Here is a 16,449-nt window from a genome sequence, read left to right as displayed (position 1 = left end):
CTGCAAGGCCTGTGGAAGTGAGTGACATCATAGCACTGTAGTTCTGAGGGTTCAAGATGGATGCAACAATCTCCTGTTGCTTCTATGAAGGCCGTAATAGACGACATCACCAAACAGCTCCATAGTCACACACACAGCAAAGGAGAGATGTTGTTTACACCTAGTGATGTCAGTGGTATTGAGTGACATCACAGCACAGTGCTAAGGCTCCTGGGCCTGGACACAGCAGCGGCTGCAATATCTCAACGGAGAATACGTTTATATCTATGTGTGTGTGTGCGCATATATATATATATATATATATATATATATATATATTTCTCCGCCGAAATCACTTTTAAACCCATTTCCACCTTTTTTTCCCTTCTCTTCCTCTTACTTTTTTTTCACGTTTTTTTACGTTTTTCTCCTTTTCGCCTCTTTTCTGGGCGTATTATTCTTCTTTTTCTTCTTTTTTTTCGTCTAATGCATACCCCATCAGTGCAGCAATGCTTATTCAATACCGCCAGCAGATGGAGACACTGGGGGATAATTTTCTAAGGATTTATACTGATTTTTCCTGTCTGAATTTGTCGCACAGAAAGTTGCAGGCCAAATATGTGTGACATTTCTGCGACTTTAGCTTCTAGAGCATTTTTACAACATTATACATAGGTGCTGAATACATAAAAAGCGACTGTTCAGCGACAGACAAGTCGCATCGGCTGAAAGTAGGCCAGAATGTCAGTCCATGTTGGAGCAGGTTTAGATACAGTCTAAAGCATAGATCTCAAAGTCTGTGCACAGAATTTAGCAAGGGCCTCGCACCTTCTGATGCATCAGGTAGGTGCACAATAGCATAGCCTAACCCTCTGTACTTTGGTCTATATTGATGCGGGACATAGACAGCCAGCTGATGACCAATCCATTAGTGCAATGGATGGCTGGAAGCATTTGTCTTTGCCTTTGCAATACCACAGAAGCAATGCATGGTCAATGTACAGCAATGACACACCTGTGTGAACAGCCAGGAGACCCCCCCCATGTTATGTTACATAGTTACATAGTTAGTACGGTCGAAAAAAGACATATGTCCATCACGTTCAACCAGGGAATTAAGGGGTAGGGGTGTGGCGCGATATTGGGGAAGGGATGAGATTTTATATTTCTTCATAAGCATTAATCTTATTTTGTCAATTAGGAACATTCAGCACCCACCCGCTATCAAGGCAGCTGCCTATCATGTCATGCCCTACCTGCACAGGTGTGCTGGCTACTCAAATGATCCAATTAAGGAGGCCATTTAGTCAGCAGCAGCAGAAGTCCTGTGCCTGGACGCTCCAACAGGGGCCAGACACAAGCAGAAGCAGAAGCAGCAGAAGCAGCAGCAGCACCACCTTTTGTTTTTTGGCTGCAGCAGCAGCAAGGCCCACAGGGCTGGCTAGCTGGCTAGCCAGCAAGCAGGTAGCAATGAAAGTAGGAATCTTTCTTTTTAACCCTGTAAGGGGGTGGTGCACTGTACCCGAAGATACTGCCATATCGGGTCAATGCATAGGGCGACGGAAGCAAGCTTCGAAATCGGCCCCCGTTCTCAAAAATCCATTTAATATATGGTCCCCAGATAGGGGACGTATCAGATATTAAACTGATAAGAACAGATTTTTTTTTTTTTTTTTTTTTTTTTTTTTCCTCAGTTACAGACTATTGTTTGGACGATCATCAGGTCACCTACCAAGACTCGTCACTTAAAACAATATCTGAAAAAACATCATACGGAAAAAACTAACTAAGGGAACCGAGTGCCAAGAAAAAGTGACCAAACAACAAAACAAAAAAACATGTCAAAAACAATCACAGAAATTGGTCAAAAACTTACAGCTTTCTCCTTTACGTACTTCTTATAAATTTTTCCATCGTGTATGCATCCAGATTTTCTCCGCTTCTTCTTCACCAATTCTCTTTTTGTCCAGTAGAAAGATAGTAAAAATCCTTCCTAAAAACAATCTTTTCAATTCCCTCGGAGAAATAACAACATTTTTAAAAACAAGCAAATTGCGTGAGTCCCATAAAACCTCTTTAAAAACAGAAAAAAGAATCCAATTAGTACGTGTATCTTCCTTTTTACTAAGATCTTGACCAATAAAAACTTTCTCAAAAGAAAAACTGTTATATCCAGTGAGTTGGATTAAAAACTTCTTTAAAAACATAAAAAATTCTTTTGCATAAAAACAGTCCCAATAAAGGTGCACTAAGTCTTCTCTACCTCCACAACCCTCTCTTGGGCATCTGTCACTTATTCTCAAACCTCTTCCATTTAAAAAAGATCGGGTTGGGAGGCAGCCATGAAAGGACATCCAACTAACGTCTTTTTGTCTGTTTGATAGTCCAATAACTTTAAAAAACTTCCAAATCTTCACAGACTGAGCATTAGTGCAGAATGGTACTTCATATAATCTCTCATTTTTCCTTATTTCTTGTTCTATTTTCTTTTTATCAGGTTCACCTAAAGAGCTCAAACCAAATTGATCATTGAAAGACCTGAGGAGCACATAGAAGGTAGGTATCACATGTGCTATGGGTCTCCTCAAATCCCTCTCACACCAGCCCCATTTGGAAAACAACCATCCTGCAAGGTATTTACTCATGTCTGCCGCCCTATTATTGCACTGTATCAATTTAAAAATTAAAAGAAAATAGTGCACCTTTAAAAACAGATCAATGTTTGGAAAGTTATATCCGCCCAAATTCATACTCTTCATCACTTCTTCTCTTCTCATTTTCTCCATCTTAGACCCCCAGAAGAACACAAAAAGCTTCCTTGTGACTCTCCTAGTCCATAACTTCCCTGGAGGAAGCACCATAGCCGTATACAAGAGAAGCGGTAGGATTACAGACTTAATGATAAGAACTTTCCTTTTAAGTGACAAGTTCCTTAACCTCCAGAAGGATAGCTTCTTCTCAATTTTACTGTCCAAAGTCTCATAACTTTTCTTTCCTTTGAGGTCTTTATCAAATATCACTCCTAGCACTTCAATGTCTTCTTTTTCCTTAACACCATCCACTACTATATTCTCTTGGTTCCCAAAACTGCATAATTGGCACTTCCCCCAGTTCACATTCATCCCAGCCACACAACAAAAAATCCTCACATGCAAATTTACTCTGTTGAGATCTGCTTGGGATGTACAAGTAAAAACCACATCGTCCATATAACTTAAAACCTTTAACTTACTACCATCACTACCTGGAATAAAAACACCACTCACACATTTATCTTTCTGCACATTCTTCAACAGGCCCTCTATAACGCATATAAACAGAATTGGGGAGAGTGGGCATCCCTGTCTGACTCCAGACAAGACATTAAAAGCAGGCCCCACATGCCCATTTACTAAAATCTGACTTGTCACCCCATGATAAAAACTCATAATAACAGATAATAACTTTTCTGGAATACCTAAGTGTTTTAAAGCAATGAACATAAAATCATGTGCAACCTTATCATAAGCCTTTTCGAAATCTATGGACTCAACAAACAGTGCATTCTTGTTAAAGTTACTGTAATAAATAGAGTCTCTTAAAAGCAATAAATTATCTGTTATTTTTCTTTTCGGTACTGCACAAACTTGGTATTCTCCCACAAGGTGGTCCACTACATCACTCAGTCTATTAGCCACAATCTTAGCAATTATCTTGTAGTCACAATTTAATAAAGTTATAGGTCTCCAATTTTTAAGATCTCTGCCATCACCTTTTTTATGAATTAATGTTATGACCCCTTTCTTCATAGATTCAGCTAAAACACCTGAGTTAAAAACATATTGCACCACCCGTGTAAACTCTTTACTTAAAATATTCCAGAACGCGGAATAAAACTCAGCGGGGAGACCATCACAGCCTGGTGTCTTCCCTTTGGCCATCTTATCCAGGGCCTGCTTGATCTCCCCTTCACTAACATCATCAATCAAAAAATCTACTTTTTCAACAGGAACATTATTCTCCAAAATATTACAATAATCATTCATCTCCATCTCACTGGCTCTGCTCTTATTACTAAAGAGTGTCTCATAAAATCTGCCAATCTCCTTCACCATCTCCTCTCCAAAAACTTCCCCCGTAGGGGTAAAAACAGATTTAAAAACACCTTTAGCATTAAAACATTTTTTAAAGAAATACCGTGTACACTGCTCATTTTCTTCTAGGTGCTGCACTTTAGACTTATATACAATATTCCTTCCCTTTTCCAACAACCTTTTTTTCATCTCCCCCTTCACCTTAACAATCTCATCCTCCACCTCCACACCAACACGTTTAAACTTATAGAGAGTCTCTAACCGGGATACAAGCCTTTCATCACTCCTCCTCTTCTCTTGTGCTCTCTTTATGCAAAACATCTTAAAGAAATTAGAAAACTCTCCTTTAGCCCATTCCCACCACACTAAGACATTACTAAAATCAGGTTGTTTAGAAACACAGGATAAAAACACATGATTAAAACCAGCCATTACTTCCTCATCTTCCAATAGACTTACATTTAATTTCCAGAGCCCCCTCCCAAAATGAAGGGACTCTGTGACACTTATCTCAGCCGACACCATCTTGTGGTCTGAGAAAGTTGACATCATTTGATTGCACCGGACCACCTTAATCCCATCAGAGACCAGGATGTAATCGATCCGGGATTTACAGCGGCCACTATCTGATATGTACGTATATCTTTCATCAGTGCTAACCATCAGTCCAACATCAGTAAAATGCAAGTCTTGAATAATTTGATTTAAAACATTGGAAGTAATATCAGTTCTAACCTCAGCAGAGCTCTCACGATCATTGACGGATCTAATGCAGTTAAAATCGCCAACAATAATAGTATCTTCACGACCAGGGATAAAAAACTTAAGGGACTCTAAAAAAGACAAACGTGCTTGTTTTTCTGCTGGAGCATACACATTAAAAATTCTCATCCTCTGGCCCAAAACCTCAAAAATTAAAACCATACAACGACCAGGTACTAAAGTTTGGCAATTTAAAACTTTAATGTCCCTGTTTCGCAATAAAATCCCAACACCTTCATTTTTGTTTTCTGCACATGTGGACCAGAAGGACTGCCCACACTTCCACTCATTTGCATAAGGTGCTGACTTTATTGCACACTCCTGTAAACATATCACATCACTTCTAACATTCTCAAGAATATCAAAAATTGCAGCTCTCCTAATTTCAGACTCAATACTTCTTACATTAATAGTTGTTACAACCAAAGTCATAATAACTAGGAAAAGAAAACCAAATGCTTTAAAATCCATCTTAACTTAGAAATTAACATTTTGGCCTTCAACTTTCCTATGTAAACTTGCAAAACAATCAGGCGACCCTATGTTAGAGTCCCTGTCTATTTCATTATCACTACCAAGAACAAGGGCTTCCTGATCCTCAGACCAGCTCCCTGTCTTACACCTTTTATTCACAACCTGCACATCCTCATCTTCCTCCTCCTCTTCTTCCTTACTGCGAGAAACTCTCTGACCAGGTGTTAGAGATCTCTGAGATGACCCAACAACTTCCATTCCCTCCTCCTCCCCCACAATTGGGTTTGGACATTCAATATCATCCATAGCCTCTTCACTAGAAAGAACATCACCATACACTGTCTCAATTTTCTCCACCACTTTCACTTTTTTTGCTTTTTTCTTTTTCACCAAGGTAAATTCACCTGCCACACCTGTCTCCTCACCAGTCACAGCAGTGGAAACACCCTCCTCCCCTGACCTCTCCTGAGTGCTAATGTGCTCCACTATCACAGAACTTTCCTCAGCCACCTGTGCCACATTAACACTCACACTCACACTCACACTCTCACCAACTCCAGGAACAAACCTCCCTCCCCCTTTTTCTCTTTGTTCTCCTCTATTCCCAGCTGCATCAGCATAACTTCTCTTCTTTTTATACCACATATCACAGCCTCTTGCCAAATGTTCCTCACTTCCACAGATATCACATGTCTTCTTCTCTGTACAAATACTTGCTTCATGACCAGTTTTCCCACAATTTCTGCAACATTCTCCTTTCTCAGGGCAATAATCCTGCACATGGCCATAGGCATGGCACTTTCTACAATATTGCAACTGGCCTTCATAAAAGCAGAAACCTCTCTCTCCTCCGATAGAAAACACCTGTGGTATGCTCTTCCTTCCATCTTGCATTCCTTCATCTTTTTTAACTTTTACAATAAACTTTCTCTTACAATTAAAGTACCCAAACTTGTTCTTAAGTCTTCCTATAAATTTCACTTCCTCGCAATACCGGAACAAAAAGTTTGTAACCATTTCATCAGAAACCTTAGGATTATACATGTGGACAATTACTACCTTTGTTGTATTCATAAATAACGGTTCCACTTTAATCTTCTTCATTATAGCAGGCTCACTTTTCCTCTTCATTTCTTCAAGATCCATATAGACTCTCTGGCAAATCTCAGAACCACAAAAAGTAATATCATAAATTCCTTGCCTAGGAAAATCCTGTATAGCCAATACATTCCATACCTGTAGGTAATCAAGCTTGCGAAGAATCTCCACAACGATTTGGTCAAGTCCGATCGTCCCCCGGTGCTCGCCAGGAACGTAGATCCGCACCGTGTCCTCAAGTCCACGCGCCTTCTCGCTCATTTTTGCAGGTAAAACCCACGATCGCAGCTCAGCAACAATCCAGGGCCCCCCGTAAAGAGGGCCCCGATCACCACTCCTTTCAACCCAAACCACGCACAGAAATCCACACGTGATCTTAGCCAAAAGGCCGAGAAGCGATAACCGTGAAAGGGGCGGGCCCAACAAGGTCCCCTTCATGGGCACTATCACTGCTTGCTGTCAGGGAGGCTGCCAGACAATTTTCCATGCACACTCTGGGCTGGGGGGCAGTCAACCACCAGTACACACAGCAGAACCTAAACCCATACCATTATTGCTAAGCAGCAAGACAGGGGCCCATTGCACTCCCACGGGGCCTTTTTAAATGCAATCCATAACCCGGATTTGCCAGGAACCCTTCTTACTCCTCCTACTTGCATGTGACACTGGGCTTAGGATCTGCATAGGAAACACACACACAAGCACACACCTACCTTTGTTGCCTGCAGATGCCTCCTTGGCTGTCCCCAAACGGTATCAAACCAACACCCACGGGAAGCTGTAAGCATAGAGGACATGCCTGCACCCCATTGGACTTACCTGTGTGGGTTAAATCCGGGTTATTTGACAACCTATGGCGGTGATGGTTCTGCTCAGGCAGAGCAGTGCTGATGCTCCTCATAAAGCTGTCGCTGCTGTGAAGGTTCTAGGTGACATCACAAATCCCTTTGGTTACATACACAACAAAGCTGGGTTGTTGTTGTTTACACTCTGCAAGGCCTGTGGAAGTGAGTGACATCATAGCACTGTAGTTCTGAGGGTTCAAGATGGATGCAACAATCTCCTGTTGCTTCTATGAAGGCCGTAATAGACGACATCACCAAACAGCTCCATAGTCACATACACAGCAAAGGAGAGATGTTGTTTACACCTAGTGATGTCAGTGGTATTGAGTGACATCACAGCACAGTGCTAAGGCTCCTGGGCCTGGACACAGCAGCGGCTGCAATATCTCAACGGAGAATACGTTTATATCTATGTGTGTGTGTGCGCATATATATATATATATATATATATATATATATATATATATATATATATATTTCTCCGCCGAAATCACTTTTAAACCCATTTCCACCTTTTTTTCCCTTCTCTTCCTCTTACTTTTTTTTCACGTTTTTTTACGTTTTTCTCCTTTTCGCCTCTTTTCTGGGCGTATTATTCTTCTTTTTCTTCTTTTTTTTCGTCTAATGCATACCCCATCAGTGCAGCAATGCTTATTCAATACCGCCAGCAGATGGAGACACTGGGGGATAATTTTCTAAGGATTTATACTGATTTTTCCTGTCTGAATTTGTCGCACAGAAAGTTGCAGGCCAAATATGTGTGACATTTCTGCGACTTTAGCTTCTAGAGCATTTTTACAACATTATACATAGGTGCTGAATACATAAAAAGCGACTGTTCAGCGACAGACAAGTCGCATCGGCTGAAAGTAGGCCAGAATGTCAGTCCATGTTGGAGCAGGTTTAGATACAGTCTAAAGCATAGATCTCAAAGTCTGTGCACAGAATTTAGCAAGGGCCTCGCACCTTCTGATGCATCAGGTAGGTGCACAATAGCATAGCCTAACCCTCTGTACTTTGGTCTATATTGATGCGGGACATAGACAGCCAGCTGATGACCAATCCATTAGTGCAATGGATGGCTGGAAGCATTTGTCTTTGCCTTTGCAATACCACAGAAGCAATGCATGGTCAATGTACAGCAATGACACACCTGTGTGAACAGCCAGGAGACCCCCCCCCCCCCCCCATGTTATGTTACATAGTTACATAGTTAGTACGGTCGAAAAAAGACATATGTCCATCACGTTCAACCAGGGAATTAAGGGGTAGGGGTGTGGCGCGATATTGGGGAAGGGATGAGATTTTATATTTCTTCATAAGCATTAATCTTATTTTGTCAATTAGGAACATTCAGCACCCACCCGCTATCAAGGCAGCTGCCTATCATGTCATGCCCTACCTGCACAGGTGTGCTGGCTACTCAAATGATCCAATTAAGGAGGCCATTTAGTCAGCAGCAGCAGAAGTCCTGTGCCTGGACGCTCCAACAGGGGCCAGACACAAGCAGAAGCAGAAGCAGCAGAAGCAGCAGCAGCACCACCTTTTGTTTTTTGGCTGCAGCAGCAGCAAGGCCCACAGGGCTGGCTAGCTGGCTAGCCAGCAAGCAGGTAGCAATGAAAGTAGGAATCTTTCTTTTTAACCGTGTAAGGGGGTGGTGCACTGTACCCGAAGATACTGCCATATCGGGTCAATGCATAGGGCGACGGAAGCAAGCTTCGAAATCGCCCCCCGTTCTCAAAAATCCATTTAATATATGGTCCCCAGATAGGGGACGTATCAGATATTAAACTGATAAGAACAGATAAGGTTAAGGTTTCAACAAAATTTTATTGAATAAATAAGAAACCATACAAAATTTAAAATGCAAAATAATAAAAGGTTCACAAAAGTTTTAAAATACAAATAATAAAACCAGTAATAAAAGGAGAAAAAATAAAAATGGCAGGATAAAACATTATACAAATATCATAAAAACTGATTATACTGTTATTTCGTTCCATAGAGGCAGACACCACATGGATGCTGCCTCGCTGGCCCCCAACTGTTTCTTGTCTCTTAGGTAATAGATGTACATCTCACTCAGGGCCAGCTTTATACAGTTTTTAACATCAATAAAATCATGTTTAAAAAGTAAGATGTTCCTAACTTTCCAGATGGCATTTTTAAAACAATTAATAATCATCCAGCAGATCATCTGCTGTTTAAAATTGGGGCAGTTAAAAAGACCGTAAAAGACACATTCGTGATTAAAATCTTTTAGGCCGCAGGCCCACTTCAAAAGTGGGCCTACCTTCCTCCAAAGCTCCCGTGCAAAAGGGCAGTTCCAAAATATGTGCAGCACCGTTTCGTCCACTCCGCAGCCATCTCTCGGGCACTTGGCTCTCGCCACCAGTCCTCGCCTGTGCTGGAACTCACGAGTAGGGAGGCACTGGTGGACGATTGCCCAGGCAAGATCCCTGTGTACATTCGCCAGAAACTTCCCGTACACGTTCCGCCATACCTTTTTGGATCTTGCCTGTGTGAAATTGGACACTGCCAGGGTAACCTCACTCCGCCTGAGGACCTTTGATACCTTTCTCTGGTCCCCCAGTATGTCAGGCTCCAAATCTTGGAGACCTAGGAGCCTGACTGTCTTTTCCAACACCACATAATGTTTTGGGGGACACAGAAGCACCGGAGCGTTCAGAGGGATGCGCAACCATCTTTTAAAAACCATGCCCGCAGCGTACCTTAAAAAGCAGCTAAAAATGCCATCGGATTTAATAATTTTAAAACAGAAACAGAAATACTTTATGTAAAAGAAAGTAAAAAGGTTAGGAACATCTTTCCCGCCATTATCTTTACTTTTGTACATAAAATCACGCTTTAATTTCTCCATTTTTGAACCCCATAAAAAGGTAAAAACAATTCTAGTTACTTTTTTAATGTATAAAATAGATGGAGGAAATACCATGGCAATGTATAGCATAATAGGGAGTAAAACCATCTTTGTTATTAAAATCTTCCCCTCCATGGTAAGGTTTCTAAGATTCCACATTAAAATCTTCTTCTCCATCTTAGCTATAGCTGAATCCCAGTTAGGGCTCCCATCATTGACCTGGTTAAAAACAATACCTAAAACTTTAATTTGATCCTGTTGCATTGTGACTCCTGGGGTGATGGATGAATCCCAGGAGCCAATATAAAAACAGTCACATTTATCTGTGTTTAGCTTAAAACCAGAGACCTCGCAGAAATAGCTGGTGTTCCTCAATGCCCCCCTCATGGATGGAGAGTCCGGGCACAGTATGGTGACATCATCCATGTACCCCAACACCTTTAGATGGGTCCCTCCTCCACCAGGTATCGGTACGCCTCTTACTACCCAGTCTTTTCTGAGGAGGGCCATCAGTGGTTCGATTGCGCAAATAAAAAGGAGTGGGGACAGGGGGCAGCCCTGTTTGACACCTGATAAAAGAGGAACACCGCTGGTTAAAAAGCCATTAACAGAGACTTGACTAAAACAGGATCGGTATAAAAGCATGATTCGGCTTAAAATCGTTTCAGGCACTGCCATCTTTTTAAGAACTAAAAACAGGTATTCATGGGAGACCCTATCAAAGGCTTTTTCAAAGTCTAAGGATAAAATTGCTACAGTTTGATTTCTATCCTTAAAATACCATAAAACATCTCTTAAAATATTTAGGGATTCAGCTATAGACCTTCCAGGTACCCCACAAACCTGATTTGGGTGAATTAATTTATGAATAAAAGGTTTAAAACGGACAGCTAATAACTTGGCTAAAACTTTATAATCGACATTTAAAAGTGTGATGGGGCGCCAATTTTTTAGCATATCCTTTTCACCTTTTTTAAAAAGTAATGATACAATCCCCCTCCTCCAGGAAGGGGGGAGTTCATTAACAATAAAAGTTTCTTTATACAATAAAACCATATCATCCTTTAAAATATCCCAAAAAGCTAAATAAAATTCGATGGGTAAACCATCTTCCCCAGGGGCCTTCCCACTAGAAAAACTTTTAAAAACAAATAAAAGTTCATCTAAGTTAAGATCACGGGATAAAACCTCCTGGTCTAAAACATCTAGCTTAAAATCAAGGGAATTAAGAACATGTTCTAAAAAGGATGGATTAAGATCTTTCTTATTAAAAAGAAGCTGGTAGAAGTTAAAAACTGCATCTAACATGCCTTTTGGAGTGGATTCACCCTCAAGGTTTTGGATGATATCCCTCCTATTCATCACTTTTTTAAAAAAGAAACGGGAACATTTCTCGCCCTCCTCCAGGTGCTGCACATGTGAGTTAAAAATGATTTGTTTCCCTTTCTTTTCTATGGCATGTTTTATTTCAGTTTTAAGGTTTAAAATATCATTTTCTACATCCATACCAGCTTCTTTCAATTTAAAAAGTACATTTAAACGCATGTTAAGAACATAAAACCACTGTTTTTCCATTTTTGCCTTCTTCTTACCTGCTTTGATAAAAAAAAATCTGATTTTAGATTTGGTGCCCTCCCACCAGTGCAGCATAGGCTCGTGGGGTTTTCTTTGTGATTGCCAGCACTGGTAGGTCCGCACAAACTCCTCTTTTATCTCAGGGTCCTCTAGGAGTGTGGTGTTTAATCTCCAGAGGCCCCTTTTTGCTTTTTGCTCCCCCTCTAGCTCCAGGCCCACCAAGAGGAGCTTATGATCAGAGAAGATATTCTGCTCGAGCGTGCATTTCAGGGGTTTAAAAGCTCTAGAGGAAAAAATAAAATCGATTCTGGAGCTCACTCTTCCATTGGACCATGTGGCGCCCGGGTCCTCCGGCAAGAGATCCTTCCAGCAATCTTTCAAATTAAAATCATCAATAAAATTTTTAAGCAGGTAAGAAGTGCGGTCTTTACGATTAATATCCCCACCCTGCCGGTGTTCCCCATCACGTATGCAGTTAAAATCACCTCCCACCAGCAGGGGAGAAGACCCAACACAAAACAGTGGTAAAATTTCAAATAGTTCTGCCCGATCCTGTTTATCAGGAGGGGCATACACATTTAAAACACGAATTAAAAGTCCATTAAAATATAGATGAATTAAAAGAGCTCTGCCAGGCACAATCTCAGTTACTGTATGAATAGAAAAGGACTGGCCTCGGCAGAGCAGCCCAACACCCACAGAACGACAGTCATTTGCACCGGACCATATGGATGGGCCCAGCTTCCAGTCTTCTTTTAAGTCTTTATAGTCCATTTTACTAGGGATTCCACATTCTTGTAGCAGGCAAAGGTCAAAGTCACATGTCTCTAGATAAGAAAATAAAGCAGCCCTGCGATCAGGGCTCTTTAAGGACCTCACATTGAGTGAGGCAATTTTTACAGGGATAGGCATAGTTTATGGAGAGTCAGTGCTTGGAGAATCAAAGTCAATAATAAGCTGCGTACCGTCATCCCCCGCCTGCGGGGTCATCAGCTCCTTGATGTTCTGAGGGTCGGAGCTTGAGATCGATGATGCCCCGACCCTGAGCTCGCTCTCGTCCGAACTACGGCACGCCGCTTTCCTTTGAATGTCTTCCTCTTCTTCTTCTCTTTGTCTTTTAAATGTCACACTGCTGTCCATATCCTCTGTGTTGCTCTCACTCGATGTAATCTCTGGCCCCCGGCTGATGGATCTGCGTCTTCTTTCATCATTTGACGACTGGAACTGCTGCACAGGGGCCTGTGAGGCCTCTTTTCCGGAACCTTTGCCGCTACCTTGGGAAGTTTTCATCGCTTGTTCCCCAGCAAGCGTTGCTGAGGACTGTTGCTCCAACTTCCCCATCGATCGACGATGGCCAGTTTTACCCACCGGGTCCACTGCTGGCGGGGCAGCAAACCCTGGTTTGGCGCCACTTATCTTCTTGGCCCTGTCCTGTATAGGCGGAGTAACAGGACCGGGCTCAGACCTGGCCACCTGGCTCCCCTTCCGGCGGGCTTTCACCGGGGCCTCTTCGTCCGGAGCAGGGCGACCCTGGGCCAAGCCAGTACCTGGCTTATGCTGCAATTTTGGGTCCACCTTTGCCCCCACCGAGGCCCGTCGGCTGCCACCCGCCACAGGTGAGCCCCCTTCAGAAGTTTCGGCGGGCTCTTGAGCCAGGTAGGAAGTCGATCGACGTCTTTCAATTTCCCGGGCAGTAAACTCGATTACCCGCCCGGGCTTCGTGGAATCCCCATGGCCTCCCCCTAGCACTACCACCGGTGGGCCCCCCGATGGAGCACCAGAGGTCTTGGGCCTGGACCCATCAGTACCTGCCATCTGGGGTTTGGGCATCTTAAAAAAGGACGTCTTTTGTCCTGTCCCCTCTTTGGGTGGGCCCAGCCTTGACCCACCCATCGTAGTTTTTGCTTTATGGGGACAGGAATTAAAATCGTGATTTTCCTCTCCGCAGAGGTTGCACCTTATCGTATGGCTACATCTTGAGGCTATGTGACCTTCTTGGCCACACCTATTGCAGCGAATCACACGCTCCGCGCCGCAGGTCTCCTGGGTGTGGCCAAACCTCAAGCAATTTCGGCAATACATAGGCATTTGAGGATAGAACAAGAAGCCCCGAACTCTCCCGATGGCAAAATTTGGGGGCGGATGGCAAAGACCCCCAATACCACCGGGATCCTTACGGAGCTTGACCCAGAACTTCCTCTTGCCGTTCCAGAACCGCACGGAGTTCAAGATTTTGTTTGCGAATCGCACCTCTTCGCAGTATCGCCGAAGAAAAGTGGCTATATCCTCCGTGGTCACATAAGGGCTGTGCATAGCCACCACCAACGGTATATGTTCCTCACCATAGAGGAACTGGAACGAAAGACCGTCGAGTCTATCGTCCCTCTGGTCCGCACCAGACAAGGTTGCATAGATGTTATCGCAACACGCCGTGGCCGTGAAGGTGACGGTATACAGGCCACGGCTTTCCTGGTCATTTAGACACAGGATGTCCTCCCTATTGAGGCGGAAGTAGTCAAGAAGAATCACCTCCGCAATGAAGCGGAGGTTCTTCAACTGACGATGGCTCTCCGACACCTCTATGCGGATGGTATTTCGCATCGACATTTCCCCAGAGGGGAAAGCCCAGGAGAACGGCATCTTCCACACCCAGGGACTAAGCCCCTTCCCCAATAGCAGCAGGGGCTCGGAATCCCGCTATAAAAGCGGAACCCTTACCCAAGGCAGAGGTCGGGGGTACCCTAGGTGCTTCCGAAGCTACAGGTAACGCTCAACGTACCGAAAATGCCTTCTGAGACACAAGGTCCCAGAGACAGGGGGATCGCAACCCGTTGTCCGTGGACTAAGCCCGCTCCCCAATAGCAGCAAGGGGGTGAAGTCCCTCCGTAAGGAGAGACAATCCCCCAAGGCCGAGAAGCGGGGTACCACAGACACCTTCCGACCAGACCAAATGCAGATACTACACTTGATCTTAGCCAAAAGGCCGAGAAGCGATAACCGTGAAAGGGGCGGGCCCAACAAGGTCCCCTTCATGGGCACTATCACTGCTTGCTGTCAGGGAGGCTGCCAGACAATTTTCCATGCACACTCTGGGCTGGGGGGCAGTCAACCACCAGTACACACAGCAGAACCTAAACCCATACCATTATTGCTAAGCAGCAAGACAGGGGCCCATTGCACTCCCACGGGGCCTTTTTAAATGCAATCCATAACCCGGATTTGCCAGGAACCCTTCTTACTCCTCCTACTTGCATGTGACACTGGGCTTAGGATCTGCATAGGAAACACACACACAAGCACACACCTACCTTTGTTGCCTGCAGATGCCTCCTTGGCTGTCCCCAAACGGTATCAAACCAACACCCACGGGAAGCTGTAAGCATAGAGGACATGCCTGCACCCCATTGGACTTACCTGTGTGGGTTAAATCCGGGTTATTTGACAACCTATGGCGGTGATGGTTCTGCTCAGGCAGAGCAGTGCTGATGCTCCTCATAAAGCTGTCGCTGCTGTGAAGGTTCTAGGTGACATCACAAATCCCTTTGGTTACATACACAACAAAGCTGGGTTGTTGTTGTTTACACTCTGCAAGGCCTGTGGAAGTGAGTGACATCATAGCACTGTAGTTCTGAGGGTTCAAGATGGATGCAACAATCTCCTGTTGCTTCTATGAAGGCCGTAATAGACGACATCACCAAACAGCTCCATAGTCACATACACAGCAAAGGAGAGATGTTGTTTACACCTAGTGATGTCAGTGGTATTGAGTGACATCACAGCACAGTGCTAAGGCTCCTGGGCCTGGACACAGCAGCGGCTGCAATATCTCAACGGAGAATACGTTTATATCTATGTGTGTGTGTGTGCGCATATATATATATATATATATATATATATATATATATATATATATTTCTCCGCCGAAATCACTTTTAAACCCATTTCCACCTTTTTTTCCCTTCTCTTCCTCTTACTTTTTTTTCACGTTTTTTTACGTTTTTCTCCTTTTCGCCTCTTTTCTGGGCGTATTATTCTTCTTTTTCTTCTTTTTTTTCGTCTAATGCATACCCCATCAGTGCAGCAATGCTTATTCAATACCGCCAGCAGATGGAGACACTGGGGGATAATTTTCTAAGGATTTATACTGATTTTTCCTGTCTGAATTTGTCGCACAGAAAGTTGCAGGCCAAATATGTGTGACATTTCTGCGACTTTAGCTTCTAGAGCATTTTTACAACATTATACATAGGTGCTGAATACATAAAAAGCGACTGTTCAGCGACAGACAAGTCGCATCGGCTGAAAGTAGGCCAGAATGTCAGTCCATGTTGGAGCAGGTTTAGATACAGTCTAAAGCATAGATCTCAAAGTCTGTGCACAGAATTTAGCAAGGGCCTCGCACCTTCTGATGCATCAGGTAGGTGCACAATAGCATAGCCTAACCCTCTGTACTTTGGTCTATATTGATGCGGGACATAGACAGCCAGCTGATGACCAATCCATTAGTGCAATGGATGGCTGGAAGCATTTGTCTTTGCCTTTGCAATACCACAGAAGCAATGCATGGTCAATGTACAGCAATGACACACCTGTGTGAACAGCCAGGAGACCCCCCCCCCCCCCATGTTATGTTACATAGTTACATAGTTAGTACGGTCGAAAAAAGACATATGTCCATCACGTTCAACCAGGGAATTAAGGGGTAGGGGTGTGGCGCGATATTGGGGAAGGGATGAGATTTTATATTTCTTCATAAGCATTA

General features: G+C 43.4%; 2 non-coding genes and 1 pseudogene across 2 annotated transcripts; all 3 read right to left on the bottom strand.

Moving 5' to 3' along the window:
* Positions 1 to 1,485: 1,485 nt before the first annotated feature.
* Positions 1,486 to 1,684, bottom strand: LOC130299208 (U2 spliceosomal RNA). Its single transcript, XR_008850391.1, has one exon. It is a non-coding gene; the product is annotated as a U2 spliceosomal RNA (small nuclear RNA).
* Positions 1,685 to 8,883: 7,199 nt separating this feature from the next.
* On the bottom strand, positions 8,884 to 9,075 carry LOC130299200 (U2 spliceosomal RNA). The gene has a single exon (XR_008850385.1). It is a non-coding gene; the product is annotated as a U2 spliceosomal RNA (small nuclear RNA).
* Positions 9,076 to 14,464: 5,389 nt separating this feature from the next.
* On the bottom strand, positions 14,465 to 14,682 carry LOC130299157 (U2 spliceosomal RNA; annotated as a pseudogene).
* Between the last annotated feature and the right edge of the window lie 1,767 nt (positions 14,683 to 16,449).

The sequence above is a fragment of the Hyla sarda genome, unplaced genomic scaffold (genome assembly GCF_029499605.1).
Source record: "Hyla sarda isolate aHylSar1 unplaced genomic scaffold, aHylSar1.hap1 scaffold_1042, whole genome shotgun sequence".
Classification (NCBI taxonomy): Eukaryota; Metazoa; Chordata; class Amphibia; order Anura; family Hylidae; genus Hyla; species Hyla sarda.
The sequence above is the reverse complement of the archived record's forward strand: the minus strand, read 5'-3'. Positions and strand labels throughout refer to the sequence as shown.